The sequence below is a fragment of the Macrosteles quadrilineatus genome, unplaced genomic scaffold, assembly GCF_028750875.1.
Source record: "Macrosteles quadrilineatus isolate MER2022 unplaced genomic scaffold, UCM_ALF_1.0 Scaffold_2__2_contigs__length_208266976, whole genome shotgun sequence".
NCBI classification, from domain to species: Eukaryota; Metazoa; Arthropoda; class Insecta; order Hemiptera; family Cicadellidae; genus Macrosteles; species Macrosteles quadrilineatus.
Genome location: NW_026542595.1, coordinates 84972309 through 84985034, shown reverse-complemented (window position 1 = coordinate 84985034; position 12726 = coordinate 84972309). Strand labels below are relative to the sequence as shown.

Sequence of the window (12726 nt, the reverse complement as noted above, 5' to 3'; positions counted from 1 at the left end):
TTTTCTGTATACAAATTTTAAAGCAGCAAACCATTCGGTAAGTAGGGAAGAGACATGGTTGAGTATAAATAACTGAGATGGTTCGAAGAACGTCACCGATGTCAGCACGTGTGAAATGTGGTTTACAGTATCATTTCGTCACAAAACCGCCTCTGGTGAGCCTTCAGATAACGTCAGAACACAACATCACATCAGGTGACATGATTGAAAAAAAATTGTGAGTGATAATAGTTGTAGAGTGTGGGGTTACGGGTTCAGAGCAGGGAGCACTGTGCTCTCTGTTCCAGAGGTCCCGGGTTCATATTCCTCAAATCACCAAATTTTTTAGTTATACGATAAAGCCGCGACGATAAAGCCTTTTTTACGCTAGACACGAAGCAGTTATAGTTTTTCAGGCTGGACCTAAGGGTCCAACCAATTTGGCCAATTTGGCTAGTACAACTAATTTGGCGGGATTCAACCCGAGACCTAAGGGACCGAAGTCACGCGATATAACCACTAGACCGCTCTCGCCTAACTAAACAGTAGGAATAACCTAGAGTGAGGTGTACATCTCTCCGAGCAGGGGGATATCGTCGTTATAGGATGCGAAGGTGGGACACAGAATTTCTTACAAGTTTAGTGATCATCTCACTAAAATATTTGTTTCTGCGTTTGTTGAACAAATTAATGCTTATGGTTTTTTTTATGTGTTAGGCCTATAGCTTTTTAGACATATAATCAAATGTGAGATCATGCCATAATCAAGTTTAGGCTATGACCTCTAGTGGTGCCAGCGTTGACTTGAATTTATTATCGTGGTAAATAAAATTAGGCTACAAAAAAACTTTTTTGATGGGGTTTTTTTGCAGTGCGATATCTAACAATCCAACCAATAATTCAAAAATCGTGCACTATTATGTAAGTTACTTTTTTTCTTTCAACAATAGTCGAGGTATCAAGGTTAAACAGGTTAAAAGTACTTACATGATAATTCTCATGACGGATGCTAATCTGAAAATAAAACAAAAACTTATTAGTAACTTTTAACAAGAACTTTGATCAAAACTATCCAAACCAAGTTAATAGCAAAATGGTAAGTTTTATATTACTCGATCTTGTACTCACATAGTTTGACCAGTTCTTTATGCAAATAATGCTTACGTATGAGCCTTAAGAATATTGAGTTAAATTTTAAAACTTCAACACAAAAGAAACAAAAAACGTAGATAACAATTAAACCTTTGCATATTTTACAAGTTTAATTACAATTTCTCCATTGTTACCAGTGCTTAATCATTTCTCATTCCTACAATACACTGAATAAACAATCCGGCAGCTGGGGGAATTCACCCCTAACTCTTGACCCTCTGAAGCGTAAGGGAAGAACCCTCAATGTATACTGTATATCAGATTGAATAAGGAGTCCAGACCCTCCCCAGACACACGGTTCCGCCCTCACTGAAAACTATCACAAAGTTTGTTGTTTCACTTCCGTGCAGTTTGACTTAATTAAAACGTTCTTGGGGTCATTTTCAAACTGTTTGAATACATAAAAGATCGTTTCAGACAGTTTAAGATTGGTTTTAACATTTAAAAATTTAAAACGGTTCATATTTAATTGAATTTGTTACATATGTAAATCGAAATAATAAAACGTTAAAAAACGATATTTTAGTTCACGTGGCTAATCTCTTTATTTAAATCATGAGATTTGTAATAAACATTTAATTCACCTAAAGGAGGTAATTAGTCATAACATGTTTTAAACAATAATTCTTATTTAAAAAGTAGAAACAATTAAAATTAAATTAAAATCCAATTTTTTAAATGGGAACAGCACAAATATGTTTTACTGATGGTAAAATTTTATTTACGTGCCCAATTACCCTTTGTTTCAATTATAAAAGTCGAAATCAATATTTAATTCAACTAGGCCTAACGAAAGTAATTAGCATTACAAATGGGCAACGAGCTTCGCGTGAACATTAAAAATAATCCACCCCGTGACACAATTTTAATTAATTACATCGGCTAAACGTGTCATATCGGGCCGATATAAACGAATGACGTTCATTTGTATCACGTTAATTGACTAATTATTAAGTAAATAAAACTTCAATTACCGAGTGTGGTTAGGTAATAAAATTAATTTGAACTAACCGAACACGATGCTGCAGGGGAATGATTATCATTGCTCGAGTTACTGCCGAGATACAACGTGCATTTTAAACACCAATTGGTTGGCAGAATGATACTAGACTCTAGTGTGTTCTCGTGTTCACTGCAATTCGTTATTGAAGTTCACAAAAAATGACAATGAATGGATTTGTTTGGCTTTAGTTGAACTTCAACGCGTGAACCAAATGTACGTGATATAGTATTTCAGCAGTCAACAAATACAAGGCATAATTTACAAGTGTAAGTATGCAATTATTCAAATATGTTGTAAAAAATCAAGCGAATAGATAAAAGGAGAAAAAAATATTTAATCTTGATCCCTGTCCTCATTTTTTTTTTTTTTTTTGTTACAATGCAATTATATTGTGTGTCACCGACAGACTCGCAAACATTTTTGTTGTTTCTGCTTCCGGATCACAATTTAAATTAATACTAAGGGTTAAAATACCTTAATCCGTAATCGGTGAAGTGATCACATTGAAGGATTAAGGTATTTTAACCTCTAGGACTAAAAAATTACAAACAGTTTAATGACTACGTAGAAACTATACACATGTAGAAATGGCTATGGTACACACCAAGGTGTATTTTCTTTCAGGATTGTAAACGTATTGATTTGTATAACCCCCTTCAAGTGACACCTAATTTTGAAGTGTTTAAAAAAACTTAAAGAATAGTGAAAACTAGAGGTCGCTATCTCTTCTCTATCCAAAATGGTAGCCCGTCAAATGTTGTAGAAAATCAATGGTAAAATTAGTTTGTAATGGTAATATTGGCTACCATTTTGGATAGAGAAGGGATAGCGACCTCTGGTTTTCACCATTCTTTAAGTTTTTGTAAATACTTCAAAATGAGGTGTCACTTGAAGGGGGTTTACATTTAAAATATTTGAGTTACCCCCCCCAAATCCCCCCTTTTGGGGGGACACTCAAAAATTTCAAAATCATAAAATTAAACTTCCTGCTAAGATTGCACGACCACCAAAAGAATATCTCTGTATATTTAATGGGAAAAATATTAAAGGGGGGGGTCTTGGCTTTTTATTCACCCTGTATAACACATTTCTTAAAGCAGAAACGAAAAACAATATCCTGTTACACAATCAAACTAAATGTTCAAACATTATTTCGCAAGAACACATCTACAAACAACATGATCCAAAATAAACAGGTTCGGTTTACTCGGAGAACTATCGAAGACAATCATTTGCCAAGGCACAATATAATCTAATTAAGTGAGACGGTTGTAATCAAGGGATTGTGTAGGACGTACTACCTCCGCATTGATCCCAGGCTGGGACTAGTCCAGCTGTCCTCCGAGGCAGCTCTGGTAACGCACTGGTGTTTAAAAATTAAGGGATCACAGGCACGTTTTTTGTATGAAACAAGTTATAAAATTGGTGAAAGATTTTCATTAAAATTATGTTTGGTTACGTGAAAAGTGAGCGAGTTTGGTTTTAATATAAAAATAATCCATGACCTTTGTCCTAATATTATGTATAAACATATCGCTGTTTACTTCCAAATTTATATTACTAGTTGAAAAGTGTTTTTGACAAAACATTGAAATTTATGAAATTTTACACATGTAAGAAGCAGTTATTTCCTTGCAGATTTACAAATTCTTAGTACTCGAGTTTTACAGATTGATGTTCGGCGTTGTTAAATAATTAATACGATGAATTTAACGTACCACATTTTTCGGTATAATTTTATAGATTTTCCTACCAGTTTGATTTTATACTTAGGGTTAAGGTATACACTTTTTGTTTCTTTGTTTGAAGTTCATTGTTGGTGATGGTAAGTTTGGCCTAATGTTGTTCAACGGATTATTGCGGACATTTTACATCACGATGGTAAAAAACAAAACACAACGTTTGGGGATCTGGAATATGATCCCGAAAGGTTGTGTATCGTTTTTTACCACCGTGATGGAAAATGTTCGCAACAAACCTTTGAACAATAATATATTTATTTATTAATGTTTGACAAATCGCAAGGTCAGGCAACTATAACTTGAAATTACTTAAATTCTGGTTAAAACCAAGGAAAGATAAAAAACATCTACAGGGAGCGGCTGAAGGAAAGACATTCAGTATAAAAAAACGTTCTTTTAGGACAATATATATTTTTTAATTCAGGTTATCTTGGAAAATAATTATTATTTTAGTAATAAGGTTATCATGGCCGATTTGATATGAAATTTGTTTCTAAGTTAGCAGAAGGTCGTTTGAAACGTGTTTTAAGTTTACTAGCCTATAGAAAACTGGCTCAAATATGCTTTTGCCAATTTTCACTACAAATTAAAATAAATACTTTTGAAAAAATGCTCACAAGTCTGTACGAAAAAAGATAACATACAATAACATTTCAATTTCGATGCTTTCATAAAATGTATTTAGTACATTGAAACGTTTCAAACACGATGGAATAAAATTGAGGGAGATAAAAACGATTTGCTTTTATGTGAGTTTGCAACAAAGCGACGGAGAGTAAATAAGAAGTTCTGTGTGAACGCGCCATTAATTACACAAGAGATTGTGACAAAGTATCCTGATATATCTGTTGTCCTGGTGTTGGAATACATAAATACGACAAAGTATCCTGATATATCTGTTGTCCTGGTGTTGGAATACATAACTACGACAAAGTATCCTGATATATCTGTTGTCCTGGTGTTGGAATACATAAATACTCTGTCACATTCATATAATGGCCAGACGGGTATTAATTGTACATGCGAGTGTCATACTGTCACGAGATTGAGTATCTCAATGTGTTAAAAAACTGGTAAGAGATTATTTTGTATTACATCGAAACAAATACACACTTCAGTAAAAAAGTGATAACAAATCATCAGAAAAAACTACAATAATCGTTATGTTTAAATTGAATAATGCAATTTCTATTGCATTTTTGGGGTGCAATCTGGTCTAGAGGTAAAGCGTGAGACTTCGGTCACTGAGGTGTCAAGTTCAAATCCAGCCAAAGTTCACTTATGGATTTTATAAATGTGATAGTGCCGCAATCCCTACCCTGAAGTAATGTGAAAAGCATCCCGACTACAGTATAGTCCTGGACAATTTATTGTAAAGCCATACAGTAGGAGTAGAGGTTTATGGTAGTGTAATGACTGTCGATACTTATCATATTCCATACTTTGAATGGCATCTCATTAAATACAGTTAGTTGTCTAAAGTCGCAAAATAATATAATGATGATAAATCAGGTAAAAAAGCTGTGAATACGACAAAAAAATAAGGATGTTAAAATAGCACAAAACACAAAATGTACGATAAAATGTTATTTGATACTTCCTGGTAAACAAATTGGACATTAAAAATCTGTTGATTTGTTTTGATTAATCAAACCAATTTGTAAATATTAAACGCTAGCGAGATGGCTATGAAAGGTGGGTGTCATCGCCCATGCGGTTTCATATTACGTGGAAATACCGGTGAAATAGGCCGTTACGTGTTATTTGATTTATTTTTAGAGTATTTGATATTTAACAAGGAATGTTCAAAATCGACACTACTTTAATGATACGTGTTGGAAAAATCAAACGCACCTTAATAGGTTTCTATTTGATTTTGGCAGTGAATGTGACAGAATTAATACATAGCAAGGTACTTCATAATGCAAGATAACATACTTAGTAGATAAAATAACGTTCTCAATGTTTTACAGTTCTGTCTTACTATTTTTATATTATGTTATAAAGTCTACGTAGAAGCATTTCTGAAGATTTTCCAATGTTGAAGTAGTAAGTTTACCGAACATAACGCAGATGATGTTTGGTTTAGGTTTTGGCGATGTCAAAACAGTTATGTCGTTAATGTTACATGAACCAATTAACATTAACAAGACAAGGAAGTCGACGCACAGCGGAGATTGAACTTCCCAGAGTTCTGTTTTGTACTTCATAACTTTCAATTAATTACTTCCTGGGCAATTATCTCACCTCAATGAATATTTTAACGAGTAAACATTTGTCTTTTAACAGGTTGTCAAATTTAAAAACAAATCCTTTAAAAAACATCACTGCTTCAATGTTTTATTTCGGGAGCTAATTTTGCAAACGTAATAAGTTAAATTAAATTAAGGTTTACTGTAACATAATTTGTTTTGTAAAAGCTATACAACAACTACTCCGAATCTATATTCAATTTTCAAGAACATACTAATTTTATTATTTGAGAAGCACCTTGCATCAAATTGAATTTCCTATTGTTGAAGCAAAAGTATTCACAGAACAATGGTTATACTTCATCATCTCATTCCATTTCATCCTGCAAGATTTAAATCGTCGCCATTCTCCTTAACAAAAGATGACAACGGCTTTGTTGTCGGTTTAACCCTTCATTTGTCACTTTCAACGCATGCTCATTATCTCAGAGATTTGTAATACCGTGTACATTAATGTTCTGCGTATAATGCTAAGACTGCCAGGACATTCAAAGTGATAACAAAAATGCCAACCTTTGGATGTGAGAGAAAATAAAGACGGGATGAGAAGATTGGGTTTCCATTCAGAAACCTCAATTAGACTTTTTCTTCCCAACACTTTTATCGCTTATTATAACTGAATCACATAAAATTGGTCTGAAATGATCATAGACTTTGCTTGAATTTACTGATTGATTGTTACTATATCTGTGTCATATGGAATCAATTACATCAGCTGTTTCAAAGGGGAGATCTTATTGTTTATTTCATACTTTATTCTATGAAAGTAACAAGCAAACGCTACAAGCTACGGAAGTTATGGATGTAGCAAGTCAGTTTAACGATAACTCCTAACAATTTCCATCGCTAATTTATAAATTATGCTGAAGACATATAGCAATTCAATAAATAAGTAAAACTGTCTTCGTGTCCGTCTGCTACGAATGATCCAATTTTATGTCAATAACACACAAGTAAACAAAACGGTTCAATAGTGTACGAATCGTCGTCATAAATAAAGCCCCCACTAGTCACACACTCTACCAAATGTAAACGAGTATAGGATTTCCATACAATCTTGGAATTAAATCCTTAAATGATTAACAATAACAAATAACCTTTTACGTTAGACCACGATCACTTCCGTTAATTCACTACCACTAATTAGTACTATATTAGGTTAGGTTAGGACTTTGTTTAGGACTGGGACGGTGGGGCATCCTGTAATCCAACTACTAGGAGTTTACGAATTGTGGAAATTTATAAGCATGCACTGTGGATGCGATGCTCCCTGGTGTGGATTAACGTCTAGTGGATTTACTACGACTAGCCGCAGTATTATCCTGATAATTAGACCAATTCGTTAATTAAAAGGAAAAATATGGTTCGGATTCCACTATAAACTGTAAGTCCCTTAAATTGCATTGACTGTATGGGCTATTAATTAACAGCTGTGTCTAAGGAACAAGTCGGCCTTAGTCACTAACAATACTACAAGATCGCACCACTCATTCTTCACTCATATTTGGGTTAAAATACGCACATAGTGGCGTCCCTTAAATAATTGATTTAATTGTGATTGATATAATTGATACGGACCTTTTCCGTCAACATAGTCCTAACCTAACCTAATATAATAACTAGTGGCAGTGAATTAACGGGAAAGTTTTAAATATCAGATTAGTATTTCTCTGAACGAAAAAAAATACCAAGAGTGTAAAAAGGGGCACTTTAGCAGACGACGACTTAACAAAGGTTTTATACAAGTGACAACTTACAAGTACTAACAAAGAACGTATGTTAGAACCTTCAGATGGTTGTGTAAAGCTCGTATTACGAGGGACAGGTCGTAAAATCAACAAGTGAAGTAAAATCACCTCCGTAAACGTGTTTGGCTTAGGCAGATCCGTCTTGGCTGTGGCAGGAGGACACACAACACTAAAGCAGGACCTCAGTTTACAAGGAGCCTTAAAGTCAACAGGTGCAGTAAAAGCTAGGCGATCGTTCGGCAAACCAAACACTATTGCTTCTGAGATTAAGTGGATCGTAAACACAGGAGAATTTATCTGCGTGTAGAACATGAGGTCAAATTGGTTTTAAATTTGTAGGTCTATGGATTTAGAGTGGTTTCATGCATACACTAGCTTCAGCCATGCTCCGAAGCGAAACATAAAAGGTAAATATTAAATTCTTTTGCAGGAAAATGTGGATCAAAAATATACAGTAGGTGTCGATGGTTTAAAAACGAACCCTGATGTCCTTGAAGATTGAAATGTTAACAAATGGCCCTGATTAAGGGAACAGCTGATCTTAGTCAAAAAGACAAAATACAAAGCATCCTAATCCACATCGCATTCACACACGAATAAGCCATGGCAATAGTGATAAAAATTCTGATACAAAACATCCTCTCAACCTTACTTTAACTTGTATTTGTAAAATTTCTAAGCTTTTGAATCGTTGAAGAAATTGTATAAACATTAACATTTAAGAGTAAACGTCTGTTTCCATGAAAACCAATCAGGTAGTTGGTGTTTCCATGAAAACCAATCAGGTAAATTGTATAAGCTTAACATTGTAACTCCGAAAGCTCATAAGGAAATCTCCTAAGGATGATATCGAAACGGAAATAAGGCAAGAAACTTTCTTGAATAACTTTTTGAAGTGTCATGGCAAACCGACTGACAGTTTAATGTGCTCACTGATAATATACATGCATTCGTTTCCATTTATACCTAGTACTTTCCTCTGTGATTTCCAGCGTATGAGGCTAAAATAATTATCTCTAAAGCTTTATTATTATTGTATTATTTTTCTTATTTTCTTCAATAATTGATTGCTTTGATGTCCAGAAGTTTAAAAAATGTTGACTTATGTTAACTATTGTGAGACTGTTTTACATAAATATCAATATAAAAAATCCCCCAAAAAATCAGATGCATCCATACTAACATTTACCATTTACATGGAAACCAATCTAAAATCTATTTTCGTATGATTAACGTACTGTTATCTGTTAATGTGGCGAGAAGATTCCTGAGTTATTTGAGATCAAACATCAAACAGAAACCTTGGACTACAATGTATAATAAAGTGTCAAGACATACAAAACCGGACGTAAACGGTCACTTTGCTTTATAAGTGGTTCGACTTCTGGTTATGAAATGTAACATTGCCACCACTGAGGTAGAGCAGCCACGTCTGCGAGATGTGACGTTATTATGTGAAAACACGAGCTGTGTGAATAATACATCCACCTGGCAGCAACAAACATACGTGCAGGGGAATAACTTTACCTACATTGTGTGCTGCGATACAATGACTACAAAACTGATTGTGGCAGTGGAGTAGCTTTGAGTGGCTAGTCTAGAACTAGAAATTAATTTTCCATGATAAAGTTGTAGCGAGGAAATTTATTAGAATTAAGCCACAAACTGATTGCACCGAAGTAAATTACTGATTTTATAGGAATAAGCCAACAAACTCGGAATGGGCAACTTATTGTACACTTGCGTTTTTTTTATGCCAATGCATTACAGTAACCTAAACCACGCCTAAACTAAGAGAGAGGATAGAATTTTACTCTGTAAGTGGGTTATCATTGGCTACAACTGTCCCATTTATATGGGGTTTATAATACAGCATAGACAATTTTAGGCCTAGTAACCTGGTTTCGATGGTAATAAATTAATTTGATATAAAAAAAACAAAAGCTTAGTAAAATACTTTGACGCACTAACAAAAAAAAAGATTGGTTACAGCTGTTTCATTTCGATGTGACGTCTAGATCAGTATACAAAAGTAAATGGTAGTAGTTAATAGATTTCTTCGACAATGAACTAAATGAATATATTTGAAGTAAATACTTACAAACATGCTATAGAGCAATAACCAAGAAAAAAGTGGTTTCGAATTAATTAGAACTAAATAATTACAGTAACAATATAAATTGTAGGTAGGTAAATTATGTACTATTACACTAATTTGGTATAGACCGTTTGAAATGTACTTCCCAAAAATGACGATTAAAGGGTAAAAAAAAACTTTATCATTGTTTACACTGTCACTAAGGTACTTGTATATTGGACACAAAAATTTATGTCAAGTTACATAATAGGTAATGTAGTTTCTTTTAATTTAGGACAGGGATCGCAAGTTGGCGTGACGACTGGTATTTGAATCGCTACTGGAGAATCAGAATACCTTAACAATCGATCTGATTCTGATACTATCTTGTAGCTGATTCCAACATACCGACTACGGGTAACTTCACGTAGAGCAACCTAATTAATTACATGTAATTACAAAGAGGCAATTAATCACTTATATTGTGTTTGAATCGTCAATTGAACTAAAAAATTTGCAACTATATGCTAATTGATAGTTTTATACGACTTACACTTTTGGACTTATAGTTGTCACATTATAAAATCAAACGTTGCATTTCAATGTATGTCACAAATGATATTGAGACCAGACCATCGATGTATATCATCGATGGACCAGACTTATACCAATGGTTGAATATTGTAACCTAGTCACCAATTTATTTTATTTTATTGAATGCATAATAATTGAAGCAAAGATAAAATAATTCGTACAGTCATGATATTGATGAACGTTCATCACTATTAAGCTACATAAAGAGTTTAATCAAAATATTTTTAAGTATCGGTTTACCAAAATAGACGGTTTTAAACTTAAAAAAATTCTTTTAAATTGATAACTTTTAACCTGATTGTAATATTTAACCAAATTTTAACCTAACTTATTATAGTTCGGCCGCTTAGAAAGCGACCTCCTCTAGCATTGGTTTAGCATTAGCGCGCAGGTCGTTTTCTAAGCGGCCGAACTATAGCCTAATCTCATACACACCTACGAAATTGAATTTATAAACTAAACAGGGGGCTTAAGTAAAAAAAAGTAAATTGTAAATGTTTGTCACAATAATTTTCTAGTATTACATGTGTAAATATCAGGCCTACTAGGCCATGTATTTACTAGTGTAGTAGCCAACTAGTGCCTAGTAGGCTAGTTTAGATTTTGTTTTTGACTTAGTAAGTTAAAAATCATATTAGGCCTATACAGTTTACATAAAACTCGCTTGTGAATAAAGACCTTTTTCTTATTTATTTATTATTTATAAAAATTGTATTTACACAATAAGAAATAAAAATTTTACTTTTTAAATATTAACAGAAAAATTATTATTAAAAATCTTTATCAAATTACCAGACTAAAATTCAAACACACATTCGCAACGGAAAGGACAGATAATAGAACGAACTTTTGTAAAAAATCGTGAACACGACTCTGAGCAAAGCACAATATTTTTTACTTTTTAAATATGAACAGGAAAAGTGTTGGCTGTGAGAGCGGAGAGCCAACCTCCAACTACAGTCACGTCTGGCATCGTGACGTCATTAGAGTGAAACACGACACGTGTGAATAATGAATATAAGTTACATACCTTCGCCACACACAGAGTAATACTTTTAATTTGGATGGAAAGCAAGCAGAGTATGAATAAGGTTTCATAGCTGTTTTGACCCAATTGTTAATTCACTAAAAGCTAAAAGGTTTTTTATGATCGAAATCGATCGAATGCCACATATAGAAACCCTATTGGGGTAAATTCAAACATTAGCATGATGTCCACGGAGTGAATTTTATTTTGCACTTAAACCCCTCTATAAAGTAACTACATTTCTAGTCATTAAAAAGATAACATTCATAAAAAACATATTAGCGGAGTTGGTGCAAAATGTTAGGGTATGATTGATCAGAAATAGTTTAACTAAATAAATGTTCAGTTTTTACACTAAACACATTTTGGCCTTCAAATAACTTAAGTATTACACGTATTTATAACGTAAAAGAACTAGAGGTTTCACGACGATTTAATTTATCATTGTCTATGGGTTTATTTAACAAAAAATAAGTGATTTTGTAGATATCTTTCTAGAGAAAAAGAGATTGTATTTTACATAGAGTTGTTCTGTATTTGAAACGTGTACGTCTTTGTTTTTCTTCAAACTATTTCTTTAAATGACAGACTCAAAACAAATGTTTTATGGCAGTCATAAGTTTGATTGGATCGGATTCATACGACGCCAGGGTTCATACTTTAAGGCAAATAAAAATGATTTGTCTATCGGGTTTTCAGCAAGAAATCCTAAAATAAAAATAATCAAGGACAGTTGAGTCCAAGGTGTTTATTCCTTTGAGCAAACAGGCGATATTTTAAGCTAATCTAAGAATAAACTACGTGAATATGTTGAGTAGTCTTACAGTACGTCATATATGTACCGCTCATACACCGATTACCCACAATGCCTTGCACACGACGTCAAGGCCTCTTCGCCATTACAACGTCGGTCACGCAAATATCTTCCATCCCGCTTGAAAACTTTCAATCTAGTAATTATCGGCAATTTAACCAACTTATCGACCATCCAAGTGCCCAGTTTGCATCAAACAGTATAATGGGGTGGCGTCGGTGATTATTATGTCGTTTTATTCTTGCCGCATAACGAGCTATAAACCCCACATTCGGGAAATATTGCACTAATTCACTAGCGGAATGGTACTGTTTTATGACAACTTCAATGATTAAGCT

The 12726-nt window shown here is 33.6% G+C and overlaps 1 protein-coding gene across 2 annotated transcripts in view; it reads right to left on the bottom strand.

Moving 5' to 3' along the window:
• The window catches only part of LOC128985370 (leucine-rich repeat-containing protein 24-like), a 231400-nt gene that overhangs the window by 153380 nt on the left and 65294 nt on the right, over positions 1–12726 (bottom strand). For both annotated transcript variants that reach the window (XM_054404806.1, XM_054404805.1), the window contains one exon: positions 967–993. The gene's annotated coding sequence lies outside the window, so the exon portion shown is untranslated. The remainder of the gene's footprint in view (positions 1–966; positions 994–12726) is intronic.